At 46.0% G+C, this 12,090-nt stretch overlaps 1 long non-coding RNA gene across 2 annotated transcripts in view; it reads left to right on the top strand.

Annotated features, from left to right (window-relative positions):
- The window catches only part of LOC146866062 (uncharacterized), a 63,350-nt gene extending 51,501 nt beyond the window's left edge, over window positions 1-11,849 (top strand). Inside the window, exon 5 of one of the 2 annotated variants that reach the window (XR_014970374.1) lies at window positions 11,002-11,849. This is a non-coding gene — a long non-coding RNA (uncharacterized LOC146866062). The remainder of the gene's footprint in view (window positions 1-11,001) is intronic. The other variant, XR_014970373.1, reaches the window with a different exon arrangement.
- Window positions 11,850-12,090: the final 241 nt, after the last annotated feature.

Here is a 12,090-nt window from a genome sequence, read left to right as displayed (position 1 = left end):
TTCAAAGGGCATGTCCATAAGGACCTCTCCTGAAAAACCCATTGACCGCAGCCAGACATGGCAGCAAATGGCTACACAGGTGCCTTTGCTTGCCCAATAGAATCGGTGGTGTCCAAGTCACAAAGAATTATGAACTTGACCGCATCACGACCGGCCTGTATAGATGGGTGAGGACTTTTCCGAGGTCAGCAAGAACACCTGAGAGGACTTGGGCCACTGTGTTAGACCTGTCAGCCCTTTGGGTGGTCCCTCCTCATCATTATTTATTTTGTCCCACTTTTGCCTCAAACCCTGTTTGAATTTTTCCTTTTTGGGAACCACCAGACTTTTTCGTGTTGCTACAGATTCAGGGAGCCATTTTAGCTACCCCTGAAACTTCTGTCTGAGGGCCTGAAGCACAAAATGGTGGCCTCCTATGACATCACCAGCATCCACTGGAACCTACCAGCACCTTCCAGAACCTTCCAGGAGATTCCAGAACTGTGTGACAGTTGGAAACCGTTTAGAATGTTGGGAGGATAAGAGAGGCAGTTGGCAGTTGGAGCTGGCAGTTGGCACCTGACTGGTGAAGAGAGAGGAGCACAACAGTGAAGGAGGAAGGAGTGAAGCAGCAGGGGTGGAAACTTGTGCCTGGAGTGGGGTCCATAAACCCACCCTTGATACTTGTCCCTACTGATGGATCCCAGCCTATAGCCCTGTGTGGGAAGAAGACAGAAGAAAACCATCCTAAGGACCTGGACAGCAGGAACAGGCCTTAGAACCAAGAAAGCAGCAAGATTCTGACCTGAGAACTGGTTTCCCTGGAGCCTGGCGTCGAGTAGCCGAAGACCTGGAGCCCGAGGTGGAGAAGCGGCGCTGACTGAGGTAGCAGACGTCGTACCCGGAGCCGCCTGAGGTCGTAAGAGGGCGCCGGCGGAGGTCGAGAGGAATACCAAGGGTCGAGAAGGAGGTGAACCGAGGTCGAGTGAGCGGCGTCATCGGAAGGGTGAAGTCCGCCCTCCGGAGTCGTCGGAGACCGAGGTAGAGGTGAACCGGAGGTCGGGAGTGAGGATCGCACTCCGGAGTCGCCCGGAACCTGTAAGGAGGAACACCGGAGGTCGGGGGTGAGGATCGCACCCCGGAGTCGCCGGAAGTCGACAGCGAGGCCAGGCCGGCCGACGTCATCGGAGCCGAGTGCGCCATCGGACCGGAGCCGCCCGAAGTCGACATCGTGAAGAGACTGCCCGACGCCGTCGAATCGGAGGTCGAGTTCGAACCGAGGCCACCGACATCGGACCGGAACCGCCTACCGGCGTCGACAAAGAACTGACACTGTGCCGAGGCCGCCGAGACCGAACCGGAACCGCCTCACGGCGTCGACACGACTCCAGCGGCGTCGGAACATCAGAAAAGGGCAGTAAGTGGAGTAGAGGGCGCCTAAGGCCCTGTGGAGACCTGAGAGACTACTCTGAGGGGCTAGGGAGGTGCTGAAACCCACCTGACTGTGCCTGGGGTGAACTGGGACTGACCTAGAGTGGTTGTGTGGAGAGGGAAGCCAGGGCATTGGAATTTCCCCCCTTTTGATCTACCTCAGTTTAGGCCTCAGCCTTTGCCTCAGCCAGGGAGTAGCCCCCCTCAAGCCTTCCACACCCTACAAGCTGTGCCTGGGCCAAATCAGCCCTTAAGTATTGGAGTGTCATCTGATTCATGAGTGTTACTGTATACTTCCAATTATTTATTGAGGAAACTGTATTTATTAAGTTCTTATCTATTTAATGCTGCACTGTATTTATAGGTCCACAGGACTTGTTGGTGTACAGTATTTATTGGGACAGTATTTATTGGTACAGTATTTATTACCTCAAAGTATTTAATTGTCTGTATATATTGCACTTGTATTTATGCCCTGCTATTTATGATCACCCCTATTTATTTCAGCAAACAGCAAATATTTATTTGACCTGCTCTATTTAAAATGTATATACTGTGATTGTTATTTATTTTCCCAATCAGCAACTAAGAGAAGAAAGATAAAGAAACATATTTTCATAATTTTTACGGTGTAGAGTCGTTTTTGGAACGGATGCACGCATGGTTATTGTATGGGTATATTGTATGCTTAGCACTGCGCCTGTTTCCTGACCACTCGAGCCAAGCTACCCCGTTGTGTCGGGAAGGTCCACCACCACCCTGCGGAGTGGGAGTGGGCTGTTTCCAACATAAATTGGTGGCAGCGGTGGGATAGAGCTGTGCCTACATATACTCAACAATAACTGTGGGTAGTCCATAGGCCTACACCGGGAGTTTTCTCACAGCGGCCTTCCTAATTGTGGGTTTTTGTTTTTTCCAAATTTACTCTGGTGGTGGGAGGAGGTATTACTAAAGGTACCCCCCTGCATTGTTACTGCACAAAACCTGACCTCTAACCTGAGTGGGCAAGATGGAGTTTGTACTGGAAGATTTAGAAACGTACACTGTGGCCCAACTCAGGGAGTTTTGCCAGCGGGAGGGGGTGTACTGTCCCCCAGGAGCAAAGAAGGGTGCACTCCAAACCAGCTTAAGGGCTTGGGGGGAGGCACGCCGAGAAAGCAAGGCTGAGGAGGAAGACAGGGATGGAGAGCCTAACCCCGAGGGGGCTGAGATGTACCAACCTGAGGTGGGGAACCTGTCAGCAGGGCCCAGGACACTTTCTAGGAAGGGCAGCACTGTCTCTAGTGGGGGCTTATCCAGCGTGGAGTTAGCAGATCGGAGAGAGAAAAGACAGCTCACATGGGATTTAGCAAAGCTGGAGAAGGAGAAGGAGGAACAGAGGATGGCTCATGAGATAAGACTGAAAGAGATAGAGCTTCAGATCTTAAGAATTGGGGCACCAACTGTTCCTAATGGTGGCAGCAAAGACCAAGAAATCACCAGGGAATCCAAACCTTACCTGCCAAAGGACATAGTAGCTAGCTATGGGGCGGGTGACGACATCGCCAAGTGGCTAGCAGCCTATGAGGTCTCATTGAGGGCCCATGGGGTTCCAGCGAAGTATTGGGGAGGGGGACTGTATAAATACATGCCTCCAGCTGGTAGGGATGCTTTATTGGCCCTCGAAGAGGATGAGCAAACCCACTACCCCACCATGAAACTGGCGCTCATCAGGAAGTTTGGACTTACTCCGGAAAAGTACAGACAGAAGTTCAGGGGTAGTCACAAACTGGGCACACAGAATTGGGTGGACTTCCTGGACTATGCAAAGAAGGCACTGGAAGGTTGGATTCAGGGCAGTGAAGTAAGGAACTACGAGGAGCTGTTTGACCTAGTGTTGAAGGAACACCTACTCGAGAAATGTTTCCCTGAACTGCGGCAACACCTGGTGGATAGCAAGCTGACCAGTCCCCGGAAGCTTGCTGAGGAGGCGGACATTTGGGCTAGTACCCGGGTGTCCACAAGGGGGACTGGAGGGGATGCTCAAAAGACCGGACAGGGCGCCCCCCAGAAGAAAGAAGGAGGGGAAAAGAAAAAGGAGTTCTCCAAAGGCCCCCAAAATAACTTCCAAGGGAAGGGAACAGGATTCACCTCTAAGGCTAACCCTCCCAGAAACCCTAATCCTGGCCAGAGTCAGCAGGCCTTTGTGAGATTGAAGAAAGCCATGTGCGAGGCCCCGGTCTTGAGGGCCCCAGACTTTTCCAAGAAGTTCATTGTCCAGACAGATGCATCAGAACATGGCATTGGGGCAGTGTTATCGCAACTCAACGAAGAGGGTCTGGATCAACCCGTGGTCTTCCTATCCCGGAGACTACTTCCCAGGGAACAGAAGTGGAGTGCAATAGAGCGTGAAGCCTTTGCAGTGGTATGGGCTCTGAAGAAGTTGCGGCCATACCTGTTTGGCTCGCACTTCCTGGTTCAGACCGACCACCGACCCCTTCGTTGGCTGATGCAAATGAAGGGGGAGAATCCCAAGTTGTTGAGGTGGTCTATTTCCCTACAGGGGATGGACTTTCAGGTGGAACATCGGCCTGGAGTGGACCACGCCAATGCAGACGGTCTCTCAAGGTATTTCCGCCTTAGTGATGAGAACTCCCAAGGGGTTGGGTAGCCCTCTCCACTTTCAGCTGGGGGGGACGCGTGTTAGACCTGTCAGCCCTTTGGGTGGTCCCTCCTCATCATTATTTATTTTGTCCCACTTTTGCCTCAAACCCTGTTTGAATTTTTCCTTTTTGGGAACCACCAGACTTTTTCGTGTTGCTACAGATTCAGGAAGCCATTTTAGCTACCCCTGAAACTTCTGTCTGAGGGCCTGAAGCACAAAATGGTGGCCTCCTATGACATCACCAGCATCCACTGGAACCTACCAGCACCTTCCAGAACCTTCCAGGAGATTCCAGAACTGTGTGACAGTTGGAAACCGTTTAGAATGTTGGGAGGATAAGAGAGGCAGTTGGCAGTTGGAGCTGGCAGTTGGCACCTGACTGGTGAAGAGAGAGGAGCACAACAGTGAAGGAGGAAGGAGTGAAGCAGCAGGGGTGGAAACTTGTGCCTGGAGTGGGGTCCATAAACCCACCCTTGATACTTGTCCCTACTGATGGATCCCAGCCTATAGCCCTGTGTGGGAAGAAGACAGAAGAAAACCATCCTAAGGACCTGGACAGCAGGAACAGGCCTTAGAACCAAGAAAGCAGCAAGATTCTGACCTGAGAACTGGTTTCCCTGGAGCCTGGCGTCGAGTAGCCGAAGACCTGGAGCCCGAGGTGGAGAAGCGGCGCTGACTGAGGTAGCAGACGTCGTACCCGGAGCCGCCTGAGGTCGTAAGAGGGCGCCGGCGGAGGTCGAGAGGAATACCAAGGGTCGAGAAGGAGGTGAACCGAGGTCGAGTGAGCGGCGTCATCGGAAGGGTGAAGTCCGCCCTCCGGAGTCGTCGGAGACCGAGGTAGAGGTGAACCGGAGGTCGGGAGTGAGGATCGCACTCCGGAGTCGCCCGGAACCTGTAAGGAGGAACACCGGAGGTCGGGGGTGAGGATCGCACCCCGGAGTCGCCGGAAGTCGACAGCGAGGCCAGGCCGGCCGACGTCATCGGAGCCGAGTGCGCCATCGGACCGGAGCCGCCCGAAGTCGACATCGTGAAGAGACTGCCCGACGCCGTCGAATCGGAGGTCGAGTTCGAACCGAGGCCACCGACATCGGACCGGAACCGCCTACCGGCGTCGACAAAGAACTGACACTGTGCCGAGGCCGCCGAGACCGAACCGGAACCGCCTCACGGCGTCGACACGACTCCAGCGGCGTCGGAACATCAGAAAAGGGCAGTAAGTGGAGTAGAGGGCGCCTAAGGCCCTGTGGAGACCTGAGAGACTACTCTGAGGGGCTAGGGAGGTGCTGAAACCCACCTGACTGTGCCTGGGGTGAACTGGGACTGACCTAGAGTGGTTGTGTGGAGAGGGAAGCCAGGGCATTGGAATTTCCCCCCTTTTGATCTACCTCAGTTTAGGCCTCAGCCTTTGCCTCAGCCAGGGAGTAGCCCCCCTCAAGCCTTCCACACCCTACAAGCTGTGCCTGGGCCAAATCAGCCCTTAAGTATTGGAGTGTCATCTGATTCATGAGTGTTACTGTATACTTCCAATTATTTATTGAGGAAACTGTATTTATTAAGTTCTTATCTATTTAATGCTGCACTGTATTTATAGGTCCACAGGACTTGTTGGTGTACAGTATTTATTGGGACAGTATTTATTGGTACAGTATTTATTACCTCAAAGTATTTAATTGTCTGTATATATTGCACTTGTATTTATGCCCTGCTATTTATGATCACCCCTATTTATTTCAGCAAACAGCAAATATTTATTTGACCTGCTCTATTTAAAATGTATATACTGTGATTGTTATTTATTTTCCCAATCAGCAACTAAGAGAAGAAAGATAAAGAAACATATTTTCATAATTTTTACGGTGTAGAGTCGTTTTTGGAACGGATGCACGCATGGTTATTGTATGGGTATATTGTATGCTTAGCACTGCGCCTGTTTCCTGACCACTCGAGCCAAGCTACCCCGTTGTGTCGGGAAGGTCCACCACCACCCTGCGGAGTGGGAGTGGGCTGTTTCCAACACACTGAATCCCAAAAAGCGCACGAATAATGGCCCAGCAGGCAACTAGAATTGAAGATCTGAGGGCCAAGCAGGTAGAAGAACATACCCTTGCCCCAAAGTTTTCTACTCATTTGTACTCCTTATCAGGGGAGCAGTCAGGAAAGTTCCCAGATTATTCTGGCTAGTCTGCATCACTAAGTCTCAGGAGATCAGGAGAGGGATGCTGCAACCAAAATGCAGGGTCATCCGTGGCAGGACTGAGGGCCTCGATAAAATGGCAATAGGGGCTCAGTAGTAGATTGCCTGTCGTTTCCCTTACTTTACATCAGGGGTGGGGAACTTCAATCATTTTTTTGGTTATGAATTCTAAGGTATGGATCAGGAGGTGGTTTTGAACTCTAGGGTGGGGAGCTGGAGGTCAAGAATTTCAGTCGCCCTCCACATCACCACCACAAAAGAAGCACTCTCTTCAGTGGTGGGTCCTGTGGGTGTGAGAAGGCCAGAATCAGGAGAGGGTTTGAGGCTGCTAGTGTCTTGCGGGTCATCATACCAGTTTTCCTTATGGTAGGGTTGACCAATTTCATCACCTACATTATAATCTTTGTCCAAATCTGAGTCTAACAAGGAAGGCAATGTATAGGCACGTCTTTGTGAAGGCAGATCATCAAGTGGTGCAGGTGGAGACTTGGCGGCAACTGAGCTCGCACTTTCTGAAGGCATAGCAGCAACAAGTCAGAGAGCACATTGGGCACCTCCTCCCCCGGCATCCATGGAGTCAGCATCGGCAGCAACATTCAGGATACCGGCGTGGGTCATTGAAGCAGAGTCAGTATGGGTGCTGGAAGCATCCCAGCTCTAGATTTGGAGGGCCGAATCAGTGCCAAAGGCAAACTGACCAGTGTTAAACCAGATGGAGGACCTCATAGCTCCATGTGGTCCAAAAGCATACCAGCGGGAGATGAAGAATGGCCTTGTGTTAACTCTTACATCTGCCTTGGTGTCTCAGAAGGCCCGGAAACTTAAGTTGTCCTGGGACAAGTTTAGGAAAGGGTTCAAAGGTCGACCGACTTCGGGAGTGAGATAGAAAGGCATGGGACACACCCTCAGGAGTTCGAGACTGGAGCGAAGGGGCCAAATTCCATTTAGATTTTTTGTGCTTCTTCTTCGACTTACCCAGAGATCCCCAGTTAGGAACACAGAGTGTAACCCAACTTAATTTAGGCGGGTAAACAGCAGCCTTACACAATGGCTTTTGTCCCTGACAAATAAAATCACAGAATCTTCAGGAAAAACAAGTCGATTATTTTCAGGAAACTATAAATGTATGTTCATGGAACATTAACGGTGTGATAGACAAAAAACATAACACAGATATGAATACATTGCTCAGAAATGTTCACATTATGTTATTGAAAGAAACTTGGTCAACCGAGCAATTTGTGAAAAATTCACTGGCTACTTTAATCCAGCTATTAAAATAATGAGATACGGCCGATCAAGGGGGGGTCTTGGCGGCATTTCTTGCTATTGGACTAAATATTAAAAGGGAACAGGATATCTCAGATGACAATAACATCCAAATAGTAAAATTGGGGAATTGGCACAAAAACACCAGGAGCTCACTTGTTCTAATTAATATGGATATACATCCATACTCCAAGGCAAAGAAAGTTGATGTCCCTTAAACTAAAAAGTATTTTATCAGAACTAATTCAAGAAGGGTTTTCTTTAGAAAGTATGATATCAGGGGACTTTAATATAAATTTGCTGTGGCCATTTAGCTGAGAGGAAAACATAATAGAACAAAATTATACATGGTCAATCCCTAATCAATACAGTATCCTTGAATGCAATGGGCCAAGAGATTGGAATGTAGTAAAAGATCTTAAATTTTTGGGTCTAAGGGTATTGAACGGAAGGTACCAAAACGATGCTCCACCTGCATGGACCTATCAGGCTGCAGGTTTGCAATTAAGAATGTACTTTACAGCAGCAACTCTACCTTTATTTCAACTAATAACCTCATTCCAGATTCATAAGACAGTCGAAAGTGACCATGGTCAACAAATCATTGAGATCCAAGTCCAGCATAAGTACCATCAAAAATTAAAATCCCTTCTGGGAGAGATAGAAACAACAAATTATAAGACATTATGTCAGTTTCATGGCTTCACTCCTGGTTAAAAAACTGTTTTTCAGTTGAGTCTGGGTGCAATAGACTGAATTTACAGAAAAATTATTACTTTTCTACTCCTCAGAAATTAAATCGACTAACCGTCAATTTAAAATTCTTTCAAAGAAATTAAAACCAGGTTAAAACATCAGCATCATGTTGTATTTTGAAAAGGAGCTGTAATAGAATTTTGCGTCAAGTAAGGATTCATCCAAGGAATATCGAACTTCCAACTAAAGACAAGACAATAAACAAAGATTAACCGAGGAAAATCTGGTAAGAAAAGTTAAAAACAAAGCAAACCTTCTGGACTAAGGTTCTGTTCCTTAGTAAAGGAAAAAATTCAAGGGCTTTGAGGAGAATGAGTAATAATTTGAACAGGGCCCCAGTGAACATTACAACTTCATCCTTAATACAATCTACCTGGGTGGGTTTTTTAATAAAGCATTTAAATCAACCAACAGAAATTAAAACATACCTGACCTGTGAAATAGAAAGTAATGCCGTGACGGAACAGATAGATCCAGGGGACCACATGATTAAAATCTTAGAAGTGCAAGTTTGTAATCTAATTAAAAACAGTAGACAAGATAGGGCACCTGTATCAGACAGACTGAATTTTCTGGGTTGGGTACCTGTAGATATTTTTTAACAACGTTCTTCAGTCAGAAAAAATATGTGACTCATGGAAATGCTCTATAAAGCACCTATTTTCAACATGCAGATTGGTCACAACCGGGAAATTATCACATTATCACGCTCCAAAATACAGAGGCAAAACGTCTCGCAAGGACACCTCTTCTGAAATAATTATTACATTGAACAGAGAAGAAGCAGAAACCACTCCAGGTTTGTTCAAGGATCAGGCACCTCGATCAACATCTTAGCTCTGTCAGTAATGGTTGATGAATATAAACTAAGCAAGCAAACAATCTACCTTTGTTTTGTAGATTTTAAATCTGTGTTTGATTGCGTGCAGGGCCATCTTCTTGGGCAAAAGCTGGCTAAACTAAACATTCCTCCTTCTTCAATGTTATATTCTGATTCATGGGTAAGGGTGAAAATAGGCAATGGTTCCCTTCTGTCAAGAAAAATTAAAACCACCCAGACTGGAGTAAGGTTGTGTTCTTGCGCCATATTTATTTCATCAGTTTTTGGCTGATTTAATCCAAGCGCTGGGTGAAGTAAATGCACATCCTCCAAAGTTAGGAGACAAGTATATATCAAACCTCTTATACGCTGATAACGTCATTTTGCTGAGCCAAACAAAAGTCGGATTGCACCGACTAATTAATAAATGATCAAATTATTTGTTGCTTAACGGCATGGTAAACATTTTTTAAAAAGCTGACGTTATGGAACTAAGCAACAAGATGTATATAAAATATAAGTGGTATCTACAAGCACGGCAACTGGAGCAGGTGAAAACATGTAGATACCTTGGAGTAATATTTGACAAGAGGTCTCCTTTCAGCAACAAGAGCTGGATCTGCAGAGGAAAGGTAATACTTTACTCTTGGCATTTCACATTTTACAGAGGTCACTGGGTGGTCCAAGCCATCTACCACTATTAAAAATAATATCTGCAAAACTTCTACCAACCATCTCATATGGAAGAGAAAAAATGTGTGGAAGGGAACAGCAACGCAAAATCTAACTGTCGCAAAATATGTAAATCTCTTTTTAATCTACCATGCAACGCTTCCCGGCCCAGACAAGGCTAGAATTTGGTCTGTTAAATCAAATCATTGCACAAAAAGGAGCATATATAAAAGTTTGGCAAAGAATAGAATCAAACACCTAAAATCATCTAAGCCAAGCTCTCTGGCACAAAGTTCAAACAAACTCAAATTCTCCAACGTGGAAGTATTTAAATGTGGCAATAGAAGAACTTTCTGTTCGTTCTTTGTAGGAAATGCCTTTACCTCCAGTAACTTTAAAAAAAAACATTAACGGATTAATGAAAAAAACTTCAATGTTAAAAGACAAAGAGTTACTTGCACTTAGATCACAGGCCTAGATTATTATAAATGAATACAAAACTCTCAAATCACAGCCCTACTTAGAGACTGGCTGGTCACCACAACTAAAAAGAGGTTTTACGAGAGCACGCTTTGGGATACTCCCAGGCCTTGTGCATGCGATGCCCTGGTTGCGACAAACAAAAAACATATGTTGTAGGCTGTATAAAAGGGAAGAGGAGAGCATCATTCATTTAACTTGTATATGCCCTGCCTTATTTGAAGTAAGACTAGGCTACTAAGGATACCATTTAACCAGCGGGGTATTTATTCATGCAGACAAGCTGTGATAGAATGGGTTAAAACATCAAATACATCCTTGAACTGCATATTTATACAATTCCTGAGGGCAGTGGAAATAAAAATGAATACATGTGATGCTATCATAGTCTGAGCTCTCGCGAATGACTGAACTTTCAAACAACTAAAAAATATGAGCTAGCAGCTGAGCAATAATTGTGGAGAGTGGCATTAACTAATAGCGGTGCTTCCGAGTATTTGAACATCAGGCGATTGTTTAGATATATGTAAGACAATTACACCTTGCTCGATGATTTGATAATTGTAAATATTTAATAATCCTTTTTTAAAAATTTGCAGTGATGTTAGAACCTTTGCTTGGCTGTATATCTGATTGTTTAATAGGATGGTGTTTTGTGGTTTTTATATTGTAAGATTTTAATGAATAAACAATATGCTTATTACTTACTTACTTACCATTTGGATTTGTTGTGATTGTTTCTCGACTTACCCACAGATTTGGGGCACAAAGAAGGTCAACCCCGGGATTGACTCCTGTGGCTCCTAGACTGGAAATGGGACCGAGACCGACCTTTGAACTTGGACCATTCACAACATGGGATAATCCGATGCTTGGCAATGAAGAGCTTCACCTCGCGGTCCTGTATTCCTGTATGGCCTTTGGATTTATCAACACCCAAACACTACAGTCCTTGGAGACGTGGCTCAACCCCAGGAACTAGGATGGCAGAGTGGGCTAAAGAACGGTGATGGATTAAACCCAGATCAGTTGACTGGGGGTGAGTGCTTGCAATGTTCAACACTCCGTCCATCATTTCCTTTGGTTTTCCTCAACCCCAGGAACTACAGTCAAACCTGGTGAGAAGCTGTCACAGACATTTACTTTCAACAGTCCTTATAGGGTAGGAAACCTGTCATCTTAGGAGGTAATATTTCCCTTGACCGCTGAAAATATTTTAGTCAAAAGTTGTCTTAGAGATGAGAGGTAGCTTCGCATCCACAACTTGTAAAACAGAAAGAAAGGAACATACATCGGCATGCGTGAGGGGTGCCTATATAGCCCAGCATTTGATTTCCGGAACAGAATGGCATCAGTGAGGAGCGGCATGGCGCCAACTGGCGTTCAGAGATACTGCTCAAAAATTCACATCCAGTCTGATGCCTGGGAAATACTCAAGGGTGAGGAATCTGCATTTAGAAGTTTCTTTCAGAAGCTACAGAGCTGACAGTTAAATTATACAACTTATGGAAGTATATGAAAATTCTGCACATGGGAAAAAATATATATTTATTACTGTATTTTAATCCCAATAAGAAAGAAGATAAAAAATAATAATAACCTTCTTCTTGTTACCTAAAGAGCTTTGTATATTGACTGCCTGCAAGTAAATTAGCATCTATTGGATAAAATGACTAACATGCATGGAGTATCAATGGCCGTTCCATTTTTGCAGAATCAAGGAAAACAACCTGTCTGGTCGAAGAAATGGTTATGGGCTTTTGAAAACTATATTGCTGCCATTGATGCAAGACAAATGGATAATTACAGAAAATTCTGCTTATTATTTAACCAGTTCCATGCTGA

Source organism: Triturus cristatus, chromosome 2_1 (assembly GCF_964204655.1).
Source record: "Triturus cristatus chromosome 2_1, aTriCri1.1, whole genome shotgun sequence".
In the NCBI taxonomy this organism is placed as follows: domain Eukaryota; kingdom Metazoa; phylum Chordata; class Amphibia; order Caudata; family Salamandridae; genus Triturus; species Triturus cristatus.
Note: the sequence above shows the minus strand (reverse complement) of the source record. Positions and strands in the feature narration are given on the sequence as shown.